Genomic DNA, 13607 nt, shown 5'->3' with positions numbered 1-13607 from the left:
CTGCAGAACAATTCTACTGCTGCCAATGTACACTTTGTATAAGGACCATGAAGATGAGATAACAGGAATTAAGCCTCATACGGAAGTATAAAGACAGTTGTTTTTCCCCTCATTCTATTTGCAAGTGGAACAGGAAAGGAAATGACTAGTAGTGGTACAAGGTGACCTCCACCATGCACCACACAGTAGCTTGCGGAATATGTATGTAGATGCAGATGCACACATTTTATGTTACCTGGGACTGCTCTATTTCTCTCAAAATTTAAAGGAGAGCTTTTCTCAGAGAAAAGATAAGAAAGTGCTGCACAGGCTTATTCAGTACGTAATTCTTAAGAACTATAAGAAATTTCAGGATGTTAGCTTTTATAGTTCCTGAGAAAAGGTAAATTATAGCTCAAAAAGTCAGTTTATGACAGTTCACTTTTAAAGTTTTTATTTCAATTTTTGACAGTTTTGCTGTACCTCTAGTGACTAATGTTGTCCATATCCATAATCTTTATTCTCTTCCTCATCTTCTGGAGTAATCTTTTCCCCTGCCTCCTTTGCCTAGCCAACTTTTGCATTTTCTCTTCCGCTGCCTGAGCTTTGTGCAGTCACACTTTATTGATGCTTCTGAACATCTTAAGAGTGAATGCAACTGTATGGAAGCCTAGTCTCCGCAGGCACTTAATCCTACCTACATTTATACTAGACATGCATCATATGCAGCTAATCTTTGCAACAACTGAAGACACAGATACTGTTTTTGGACAATGCATCTATATAAGGTGATTGTAGTTCTCATTTGTATTCTGTGTTTTCCCTCGTACACATTTTTTCAGTATCGGCTAGGCATCTGAAACTTGGTTCTATAATATCTAAAACAGCAAGTGGCAAACCATGTTTGTTAGTGTTTGGCTTCCCATTGGCTACTGTCTGAAGATATTCGCACCACAATATGTCACAAAGAGAATATTGGGGGTTATCATCTGCGAAAAGTTTGTGAAAGAATATTGCTCACACGGCTTGCTGCATTGTTTTCGCACTATGTAAGTTATCCCTGATAATTTTCCATAATATATTTGTAAAGTGTGAATTTCCTTGTCTGTCAGTTTGTTAACACCACCCAGTGGTTTTCCATCTTCTAATTTCTTGCCTTTCATTTCTTCCTTCAATCTGAGAAGTCTACCTCCCATTTGCTTTTGAACATGCCCCTCACATTCCAGATTTTCAGTTGTAGTTTATGAGCCATAAGGATTGCTCTCTAAATCAGTCTTAAAACCACTGGAATCTCCATCACCTAGATACTTTACGTACCTAACACCATATTGTTCAATTGACCTTTGGAATATTAGTTTCATCCCAGCTGCTTCCCTCCCACCCCTTGGCCCCTGGTAATTCTTGCTGCATGCTTTCTTGTGTTCCTACTGCCACCTTTCTTCTTCACTGCCATCATTGTTCTTTCTTGTGTCACATTGACAGCAATTTTTGCTAATTCCTTGGAAGATTTTCCCCAAATCCACACTAATGGCAGATGATTCACCATGAAGTGATGTATGGGCCCTCTTCAACAAGTTCCATCACAAGAGACACACAGATCTGTCTTGACTACACAGTGTCCTCCTCCTTCTTCATTGTTCATATCTGCAGCTTCCTCAACAACTGCTTTCATGACCTCATTGTACTTAACTTCAAGAGCACTGAGAAGTGTCCTGATGTAATCACTGAACCTAGTCACTGGTGCAGGCATGTTCATCAAGCCAAAAAACAAATATGTACTTTCTCAGCCTACATCTAAGCATCTCATAGCATAATACAATCTTGTATTCACGTTCATACATCTTCCCGTGGACAGCAGAAGTCTTGAACTGATTTACAAACAATGGAAGATCAAGGATGGAACGTAACATTTTTATGAAAAGGGAACTTGCTACTATAAGGGGGTGTATTTTGTGTTCTTGCCCCAGATGATGATTACACGAATATTTTGTCAGGATTTGAAAGCGGTAGGTCTTTGAGGCATGGTAATACGTGAACACAAGAAATAAGTTTAAACAGTTTTACTAACAAACGTGGATTATAAAACACGCACGCTACTCGCAGCCATCATCACTGTATCTGACACCCTCTGGCTAATTACAGTTGTATCGAAGGCACCATGCTGAGCTAAGAAAAGAGATATTCGCACCCGAGGCCATGTTAGTTAATACTGCGGGCAGCGGCCAGTCGTGTACTCTCCGATGCAGTGCGGCCGGACGCACGTCTACTGACCAAGCAAATTGTCAGCATTCCAGACAGGTCGGCTGGCGAGCACGTGTCAATGTTCTGTACGGCTGCGTGCAATCTGTAGACCGTTACATCACTCTCCCCAGAGAAAAAGAGCAACCATAGGTGGCTCAAAATGACCTCCCGAGCATTATGAATCTATTTCGCCATTTGTGGCATCAGAAGGCATTGCAACATGTATTTCATTTGCAGACACAGTAACATTTGATACAGAGAAGCATGCCTTCAACATGACAATTTCGTACACGACAAATGCTGCTGACAAAAGACAAATCAATAAAAGCAATAAAAACACAATACTGACAATCAAGTATGAATTAAGTTACTGGATGAATCGGAGGATTTAATTCTATTTGCAGCTTCAATGAAATTTAACTCTTTATTTGAAGAGATTACATTTTCATGGATGTCCTTCAGAGAAACTTGATAAGGAATGCTTTCCATATGTTAATATGTATGAATCATTGTAATAAACAGATAACATTCTCGTTAATGGCAAATGTACAGTTGCATGAAATGTAGTTGGCAACACACTAGGTGCATAAAATAGTTCACATGATAAATCACAATGTGTGACATTCAAGATTAATCCACTATTGTTCAATTTTAGTGTAAAGGGTAGCTCAGGTGTATCATAGCTTTTACATGTAAATGTGACATCAAGGGTGGAATTAAATGAGAAAATTATACCTTCAGAACATCGTTTAAGAAATAGATGATAAAGATGTGTTAAAATTCTAGGGCAATCATCTCTTGGGTGTGATTCATAAACAATTCTTTCTCACAGCTGCACACTCTACTGTCTAAGAATACTGCCGATTCAGGGCAAATTAACTGATGACTACGTTTATACATATGCAAATCATCTTCATTTAGGGACACAAAATATCTTCAATCCTTGCTGATCAGTAGATAATCATTAAGTACATACTTTACATGAATACCTACCTGTCTCCATTTCACAGGGTAAGTATAAATCTTATATATTTCAAAATTATGCTTTGATCTAGCAATGGGCATAGGAACAACAGCAGTTAATTCATCTTCAATCATTAAAGAGTGTGTGGTGGTTAACTTGTACTAAGCATATAAATTTTAAGAGTTAACAGGGTAAAGCATAGTATACGTTGCATCTAGCTTTCGTTCAATTGATAGTAGGATCTGTAAAAATTGTTCTGGATGTAGGCCTAGTAGTACACTGCTCAAATAATCATTTGAGCTACTTTCTAAGGCTGTTCTTGAGTTAAGGGCATCAGTTCTAGCATTTGATAAACTATCAGTAATCCTTAACAAAAGAGTGTTTAAATCTAAGTGTGCACTCACAGCATTTAATCCTTGGAATAGTTCTTGAATATTTGCAGTCATTTCATTACGAATTATGTGGAAATGTGAGATAAATTGTTTTACAATCTGTTCAATGAAAACCGTGTGGTTAGTAATGGTTCTTTGCATATTCTTAATATGATAATTTCATTAGAGAGGTTAGTTGAACCTATACTGGAATGTTGTTCAAGAGTTAATATTTTGCCTTTAACTTCCAGTAGATCTCTACTAGTTAAAGTACCAAATACAGTACAAAGGATACTCCCTCCAAAATCAAACCAGGCACGTTTATGCCTAATTAGAGTTTTGTGTGGCAAAAGCTTTAAAAAAACAGTAAATTTCTTGTTCATAATTAGCAAATGTAGACTCTACCTGCATTTTGGCTGTGATCCAGTTATTATACCAAGTACCAAGATGTATCCATTTCCAAAATCATATCATTGCCCTTAACAGAATGAATTAGATCAATTTGCTTCTTTACAGAATTGAACTGTTGCTGGATTTCACTCAGACTGTACTTGAGGACAAGTTTTGTATTACTTGTTGAAACTACCATATCTGATCTTGGGTCAAACAAAACACCTGTACTCTGTGGTACTATTACTACAGCATTAGTAGAATACGCTATCATAGCAAACATTAGAATAAAAATGAACATGGTTAATTAGTTCTAAATACTAGAGTTAGCAACGAACATAAAATAAATGAGTTTCTTGTGGTAACCTGTAGAATAAAAGGTTTAGTTTCACTTGTGCACTCCTGCAATAGCTTCAATACTAAATGTTCACAACACATTCACATAAGCACGCATTGCACTCCACTCTCACACACTACACATGTTTACGTAGATTGTATGGACGTCTGGAATAGGATCGCTCGGAACGTGGCGATGGCGCGGCCTCGAAGTCTGGACTGTGACCTCGCGATTCTTGCTTCCCGGGTTTGAGAATAGCAGGTCTGCCTCTCGTTGTCATCGTCTTGCGATACTACAGGAAATCTACCCAGAAATGGCTTTACATGATTGACATGAATGACAATCAAATGAAAGGGCAGTTGGAGCTTAAGTGTGACTGGCGACAATACCTCCAAGATTGAAAATGGTCCTTTCCAAAACTTCTTAAACTTTTCGACTTGACTCTTCTTTAACACCACATTGCTCAGATACATAAGATCTCCAATTTGATACTGTGGCACTGCTGCTTGGCAGTCATGTTGTCTTGCTTGCTGAAGAAAGGATTGATGATTCCGCTGTTTCACTCCCCTCCATGCTTCCTTTAGCTTGTGTGCTAGATCCCTTACGTGTTTATTGCTGATTCCGGCAGTCAATTGTGCAAAGTCCAAGGGTGAATGCATTTTTCTTCCAACTACGATCTCTAATGGTTTTAGGGCAATTGAGCTGTGCATTTTGGCATTGTGACAACTTACCAAGTACGGTAAACAGACATCCCAATTGTCGTGTTTGCTGCTCACATAATGGCTAACCATTTTAATAATTGTTCTGTGGACTCGATTGACTCTCCCATTTCCTTCAGGGCGTGCTGGTGCAGACTTAACCGAGTTATTTGCATGAACTTACAAGTCTGTTTAAGTGATTCACTCATAAAATTCGTTCCTTGATCGCTAATTATACTTAATGATGGTCCAAACTCAAGAATACATTATTTTATAAAAACTTTAGCTATAGTCTCAGTGTTCTGATCAGGTATTGGTATCATGAGAAGGTATCTAGAGAAATGACCTAACATTGTCAATATATATTTGTTTCCGTCTTTAGTCTTAGGCAACAGTCCTACGACATCTAGTCCTACTCGTTCAAATGGTTCACTTGTTTCTGGCTGTTCTTGCAATGATGCTCTACTTTTTCCTACATTATTCTGTCTGTTACAGAAATCACATTGCGAAACAAACTCGAAAACATCAGCTTTGCGGCTCGGACACCAAAACATTTGAGCTATTTTAATGTTTGTTGCTTTTTTACTACAATGTCCTGATAATAAAGAATCGTGTTGCTCTATCGTGATTTGCTCTTTCATGCTTTTTGGAATAACTAGGCAGTTTCCTTTACTAGTGATTTTGTACAATAAACCATCTATTTCGACAAAACGTTGATCATTTTTCCATAATTTGCATTGTGGATATTCTTCCTGAGCCGCATTTAACTCTTCTTCTTGGCTTATTGTAACACAAACATTGACTTTTCGACTCACTGCATCAGCATTCACATGTTGTTTACCAGGTTGGTGAATAACCTTAAATTGGTACTCACTCAGTCTTAATGCCCATCTTGTTAATCTGAAACTTGGATCCTTTAAGCTCAATAACCATTTAAGTGCGGCATGATCTGTAATAACTGTAAATTCTCTTCCTGATAAGAAACATTTGTTATGTATTATACCAAGAACCAAAGCACAAAGCTCCTTTCAGTAGTAGTATAATTACATTCTGCTTTGTTTAATTGTCTGGAAGCAAATGAGACGGGATGTTCATAACCATCAATTTCTTGAGACAAGATTGCACCTATGGCAAAATTGGATACATCTGTTGAAAGAATAAAAGGTTTACTGAAATCCGGATAGGCTAACACTGGGGCTGTGGTTAGAGCAATTTTAAGTTCTTCCATTGCCTTTTTGCATTCTGTTGACCAATTAAATGTGGCTCCTTTCTGCAGTATCTGTGTCATTGGACGTGCTATATTCACATAACTGGCTATAAATCGTCTGTACAAATTTGACAATCCCAGGAATGATTGTAGTTCTTTCAAATTCTGTGGTTCAGGAAAATTATTTACATCTTCAATTAATTTTGAATCAGGTCGAGCACCTTCACTAGCTATAACATGACCAAGATAGTTAACTTTACTTTGTGCAAAATGACATTTATCTATTGATAAATACAGGTTTGCGCTTCTTATATGCTCAAAAACAGCTTGTAGTCTCTCAGTATGCTGCTTCATGTTTTCACCAAAATTTATTACATCATCAAGGTAAACAAGTGCTTGTGTTGGGGTGAGCCCTCGTAAAATTGAATCCATCAGGCGTTGAAATGTAGCTGGAACATTACGAAGTCCAAATGGCATATGAAGATACTTGTATACTCCTGTTGCTGTTACAAATGAAGTTTTTGCTTGAGCATCTGGATGCACTGTTAACTGGTGATAACTACTTGTTAAATCACATACTGAAAAAATGCGACATCTGCCCAAGTAATCCAAGGTTTCCACTAAATATGGTAAGGGGTAAATGTCGGGTGTGGTCACTGCATTCAAACATCAGTGTTCAACACAAAGACGGTACTGTGGTTCTCCAAAAATTGATTTCTTCTTTACAATTACAACAGGCGAACACCACGGTGGGTATGAAGGATCTCTTGGTTTTATAATTCTGGCTTCTAATTGTTCTTTAACAATGTCTTCTACCAACTCTCTTTGACTGAATGGTATTCCGCAAGGTTTCTGTGTGATTGGGGCTGCATTCCCTGTATGAATATGATGCTGAACTAAATGAGTGACAGGTAAATTTGCATGGTCTCGGAATAAATCTGCATACTCCAACAAAACAGGCGCTAAAATCTTCTGTTCATCAGCTGTCAAATGTTTTATCTTCTTCGAAATCTTGCTTCAGTTCATTATTAACTTTGTCTCCTCGTTGCATTTTTGCGGTACTGTTACAAAAATCTGTGTTTATAACTGCAGCATTTGTTACTTCATCTGGAATCTGTATTATGTCACTTTTACTTACGCTAGACATTTCAACAAGTTTTGTTCCTCATGGCAAAACAACATCCTCATTGCTCATATTCATTATTCGAACCTGTACTTTTGCGACATTCTGTCTCACCATTGTAGCGACACCTACACTTCTAACAACATAACAATGCATTGTATCCAATAACTCACTTTCTCGGATCACTCAATTAATCCTTCCTTGCATTGGGGTGACTTAACTTCAACATAGATTGTCTTTCCTGCTGCCTTGGGCATTTGTTGAGGCTGATCAATTTGAACATCGATTCGGATGGTTTGAACTGATGCATTGTTTGGGCGGTCCATTCCCATGACGTCAGTATTGCTGCTCCTTTGAGTACGATCTGAAGAACGATTTCCTAGGTTGTAGTTACTGCGGCCTAGTCTGATCCTTCTTTCTGCAACAAATATCTCTGCCTCGTTAGCAGACAATAAATCAAATCCAAGTACACCGTCGTAACGCATTTCATTATTTGAAACTGTGTATTTATCCTTATTTTCACCTTTATCTTGGCCTTGGCCAAGAGTTAATTCTACGTCAACTTCTCCATAGTTACATAGCTTTCCTCCATTTAACCCTCGCACTTTTATTAGCGGTGGTTCCAATTTATCCTGTTTACCTATGCAACACCACATTAATGAGGTCTGTACTCCTGTGTCAATAGGTAGTTTGATGTTTGTCCCACAATATACAGCACCTATCACGAAGTCCTTTTCGGTCTGATTTTTGCTGGAACTAACAGGAATCACTGTCCACAGCAATGGGTGGACGGAGTGGTGGCCCGTATGTCCCCATACTCATTTAAAGATCTGGCAGATTGTCTGTTGTTCGCATTACCTTTCTTCTTGTTGCGACAATCTCTCAAAACAGGACCCCGCATCCTGCAATGATAGCAGATTTGATTCTCTTTACAATCCTTACGTTTGTGACTCAGCTTATTGCATCTGTAGCATTGTACCGTTGTGTTGAAAACTCTGCGTTCTTGTTTATGCGCCTCATTCAGTCGTCTTAGTGCTTCAATGAAACCAACAGATGATTCTACTGCTTCCTGGAATGTTTTACATCGTGCAAATCTAACAGCTTTGCTTACTTTCTCTCTGTGCAACCCATGAATGAATGTGTCCAAGGCTCTCTGGTTGGCTTCGAACAACTGAACGCGATTTTCATTTCCACCTTCTACTAACTCGTACGTTTGAGCGTTGATGTTTCGAATTCTGTCGGCAAACTGCTCAATAGATTCCTTTCGTCACATTCGCAAACTGTGAAGTTGCTCTCTGTAAAATCTGATCGTGTTTTTATGTTTAAATCTCTGAACAACAATCATTCTAAACTCATTGTAATCTTCTGTTTTCACGAAAGTAGGCTCCGTGCTAATGAAACCTTGTGTTGCTCCCTGAATTCTTAATTTGGCAAGCACTACCTTATCAGAATCTATCCACGAGCTTAACAGGGCGACACCCTCAAGTTTATGAAACAACACTTTCACATCATCTTCGGGTTTCCTGCTAAACATTGTACTGAACACAATAATGAAAAATTCTTTGTTGTAGTTACACCTGTACTGCATGAACTATCATTTGACAAGTCTCTTGGAATGTTACGCTCGCTTCTTTCTGCTTTTAACTGCTGTTCTCTTCTTGCAGTTCATTAATAACAGTTTGTAGATCGACAATGTTACTCTGACTGGATTGCAACATTTCGTCTAATTTAACGCCAATGATTCACTCAAATGTAAAATAAAAATCCATCACTGCCTTTCATATTCTAGCCAAACTGGAGTAGACCAATGTGAATTCCAGCATTGGATGTCCACGTGTAGCCGGAAGATGTTCATGCTGTTACTGCTTGAAGTTCACGTTGTGCTGCACCTCTTCAGGACTGTAGATTTTCCATAATTATCCCCATGCTGACACCACTTTTACAAGAGGGTAGTTTGTGTTGTTGCCCCCGATGATGATTGCAGGAATATTTTGTCAGGATTTGTAAGCGGGGGGGGGGGGGGGTGTGTGTGTCCCTTTAGGTATGGTAATATGCGAACATGAGAAATAAGTTTAAACAGTTTTATTAAGAAAGGCAGATTATAAAACAAGCACGCTGCGTGCACCCATCATCACTGTGTCTGACATACTAAACGCCGGCTAATTACGGTCATATCAAAGGCTCCATGGTGAGCTAAGAAAAGAGACATGTTCACGCCCGAGGCCGCGCTAGTTAATACTGCATGCTGCAGACGGCGGCCAGTCGCGTACTCTCCGTCGCAGTGTGGCTGGACGTGCGTCTACTGACCAAGCAAATTGTCAGCATTCCAGACAGTCGGCTGGCAAGCATGTGTCAACGTACTGTACGGCTGCAAGCAATCCATAGACCCTTACATTACTTACCATATAGCACAGATGTTGAGTGGCAGATAGGCCTAACAAAAATACTGTCGGAAATGAGCTTTTGCCCCCCCCCCCCACACACACACACGAGACCACCGTCTCTGGCATTCAGCTGCTAGAGACTGTGGTCATGTTTTTTGTGTGTTTGTGTTTGTGTGTGCGTGTGTGTGTGTTTTGTCTCAATTCGAAGCAGCTCACTTTCTGACAATCTTTTTGTAGTGCTATATGCTACTCAGCATCTCCACTATACAGTGAGTAGCAACTACCCTTTTCATAATATTGTCATATTTACAAACTTTACACAAAATATGTATATTACTTAACAACACCAATTCTGTCACTGTCATCATACAGTCTAATGCCCTTTGGCCTAGAATTACCATGTGCACATGAAACGTTAATCATATGGGCAAGTATTTCAATGTCAATCAACCTAAGTCCACTGGAAAACTTGTCTTTAGTACTGTACATAGCATCATCAATTCCTTCACTAATTTTCTTCTTCGATGAACTCAGTGAGGTTGTCAATAACTGTTCTTTGCATTTAAGAGCAGCATCTGTAACATTGTTATTTAAATTACCTATACCTTTTACATCTGAAATTCGACATTTCTTTACTTTTTTGAATATGTGTCCACTGTTACGACCCACTTCAAGCAAGACAGGTTGACATATGCAAGACTAAAAACTGATTAAGTTTGTAGCATATAATATTAAACATATTGTAAACAGAGGAACAGGCAAGGATAATCTTTCTCATAGCCTTCTAGATTCATCTGCATTTCGTTTCAATTGCGTGAATGAAAAATTAAGGCACAATAAATTTCGAGCATAAAGAAGGTGTGGATCGCTGCATGGAAAGAGGGGGCGTGACAGGCACAGATGCCGAAACAAACTTTTTTAGAACATATTTCTAGCCAGAAATTGATTATGAAACTTTGTGATGTTATTCTTAAAGAATCAATCTAATAAATTATGCAATTAAAAAAATTCAAACTTTTTCACAATTTTGCCCTACATCTTCCCTTAGCAATGGGGGAAAGCTTCAGGTTCAGGTGGTGATTGAAAAGGCAGATCAAGTGTACTCTTTGGATTCAGTCAGCACGTTTCTCGAAAATCTTATACTAGTCCTTCATATTAGCGAATACAGCAGTTGGCTGAACCTGCACCTTCTAACCCTAGAGAAATAACGTTTAGTGTTTGAAATTTTGTCAGTAGATGTTTGCCTGCTTTATTTCTTGTTCTACATCTACATCATTACTCTGCAATTCAAAAATTAATTGGTTGGCAGAGGGTTTATCAAACCACCTTCAAGATATTTCTCTACCGTTCCACTCTTGAACAGTGCATTGGAAAACCAGCACTTTTAATCTTTCTGTGTGAGAACTGGTTTCTATCATGATGATAATTCCCCCCTATGTATGTGGACACCAACATAATAGTTTTGCATCCAGATGAGAAGTTGGTGACTGAAATTTCACGAGAAGGTTCTGCTGTAACAAAAAACACCTTTGTTTTAATGATTACCACCCCAATTCATGTATTATGTCCATGGCACTCTCTCCCCTATTTTGCAATAGTACAAAACAAGCTGCCCTTCTTTGAATTTTTTGCTGTCCTCTGTCAGTTCCATCTGATGCACATCCCACACCGCAATACTCCAGAAGAGGGCAGACAAGGATGGTGTAAGCAATATCTTCAATAGACTTATTACACATTGTAAGTGCTGTGCCAATAAACCACAATCTTTGGCCTACTTTACCCACAACATTAGCAATGTGGTCTTTCCAATTTAAGTAAATTGTAATTGTAATCCCTAAGTATTCAGTTGATTTTATAGCCTTCAGATCTGTGCAATTTATTGTGAACCAAAATTCAGCAGATTTATTTTAGTACTCACGTGGGATGACAATATTTTTTCATTATTTAGAGTCAACTACCCCTTTTTGGACCATACAGATATACTGTCTAAATCATTAATGATTGTTTTTGATCATATAATGACTTTACAAGATGGTTAATGACAGCATCATCTGCAAACAATCTAAGAGGACTGCTCAAATTTCCTCGTATGTTGTTTATATAGACCGGGTACAGCAAAGGGCTTATAACACTTCCCTGGGGAATGCCAGATATTACTTCTGTTTTACTCAATGACTTTCCATCAACTGCTACGAACTGTGACCTTTCTGACAGGAACTCAGAACCGTGTCGCACAACTGAGGCCATACTCCATAGTGCAAGCAATCTGATTAGAAGTTGCTTGTGAGGAACGATGTCAAAAGCCTTCTGAAAATCTAAAAATATGGAATCAGTTTTACTCCCCTGTCAACAGCACTCATTACTTTATGAGAATCAAGAGCTAGTTGTGTCTAACAAAAATTATATTTTCTGAGTTCGTGCTGATTATTTGTCAATAAATCATTTTCTTCAAGGTAATTCATAATGTTCGAACACAGTATATGTTCCAAAACCTTACTGCAAATTGATGTTAGTGATATGGATCTGTAATTCCTCCTATTTCCTTTCTTGGGTATTGGTGTGACTTGTGCAACTGTCCAGTCTTCAGGTACAGAACTTTCTATGAGTGAGCTGTTGTATACGACTGCTAAATATGGAACTATTGTATCAGCATACTCTGAAAGGAATTTGGCTAGTATTTCAAGCTGGGCCAGAGAGGTCTTGCTTTTGTTAAGTGGTTTCCCCCTTGACTGTCAGAAAGGTGGAAATAAAATAAAATCTGAAACTAACAACATATTATAGCCTTCTGTAATTATTTGAATGTATTGTAATTCAGTTGATAGCTCCTGGCCACAGAAATCCGTTTTGTTTTCATTTGATATGAGAGCAATAAATGAAGAGGAAACAGCAAAATAACTAAATGTAAACACGGCTCAGGTGGAGACTACCCACCTCCCCACTCTAGTTCACACTGCTCTGTACATCAGCCCTGGATCCACGATATTTCTGGACCGAGGCAATACTAGATAGTGATACCCCCCGCTCCCCTCCCCGGAGCGTTTGATGTACGACCCCCCCACCAAAAAAACGAAAAATCGGCTTTTCAAAAAAATATCTTCATTTTGTAGCGCACATCTTTCTGAAGAATCTGACACGTAAAAAATATGTGTTCGAGGAAATGTAAGACATGTTATTGGTCTTAAGTGTGCCAAAGTGCATTGCCACGCCTCTTCACACAGATTTGTTCTACCGCACGTCACTGTATTTCGCTCTGTGGAATTCAGACATGTAATATTTTTTAATGGATGCCATCAAACTATATCCAGGACAATGGAAATTAAAATGTTCCGTGGTGCCTATCCTGCTTCCAGTAGGCCGGCTTGACATCCTGCCCATCTTAAAACAAACTCACATTTAATACTGGACGGGATGATTTGTAACGGGGGGAACAAGAACTCCTCAGAAAATTTGCACTCTCTATTGCCTATTAGCTAATAACTTGCTGTTTTGTGTGACATAAAATTAAATATAGGTTACATAGAACCAGTAAAGACAAGAGACAAGCAAGACAATACACATTTCTTCAGTCCTTAAGTCCTGGCATTTTTTTCCTCTCTACTCTTGCTACAGCTTTACATGGCATGCTTTCCTTTCTGGGAAAGAATCTATTACCTCATCAAAGTTCGTCAAACATTTTGCTACATGAAAAAACTAAATGTCATTCTCTAATACTGAAAAAGCTGTTAATACAAATAGTACCCAAGACAGGTGCGGTTTCTCGATTTCATTACATGTATTTTGACACCGTCTGTTACATAAAACAAAATGGGCCTGCCTAATATTGCAGCAGTTGCAACACACACCAAATAAACGAGACTGTTTTGGCACAAATGGTCATTTTTATAACACGACAGAATATAATTCATGAAGTACC

General features: G+C 38.5%; 1 protein-coding gene across 4 annotated transcripts in view; it reads right to left on the bottom strand.

Annotated features, from left to right (window-relative positions):
- Positions 1 to 13607, bottom strand: part of LOC126260062 (L-seryl-tRNA(Sec) kinase) — a 29912-nt gene that overhangs the window by 9445 nt on the left and 6860 nt on the right. The window contains exon 1 of one of the 4 annotated variants that reach the window (XR_007546599.1): positions 463 to 1218. The exons of the other annotated variants lie outside the window; for them this stretch is intronic. The gene's annotated coding sequence lies outside the window, so the exon portion shown is untranslated. Of the gene's footprint in view, positions 1 to 462; positions 1219 to 13607 lie in introns of those variants that run through there. 4 annotated transcript variants of the gene reach the window in all.

This window comes from Schistocerca nitens, chromosome 5 (assembly GCF_023898315.1).
Source record: "Schistocerca nitens isolate TAMUIC-IGC-003100 chromosome 5, iqSchNite1.1, whole genome shotgun sequence".
In the NCBI taxonomy this organism is placed as follows: domain Eukaryota; kingdom Metazoa; phylum Arthropoda; class Insecta; order Orthoptera; family Acrididae; genus Schistocerca; species Schistocerca nitens.
This window is presented reverse-complemented; position numbering and strand designations above follow the sequence as displayed.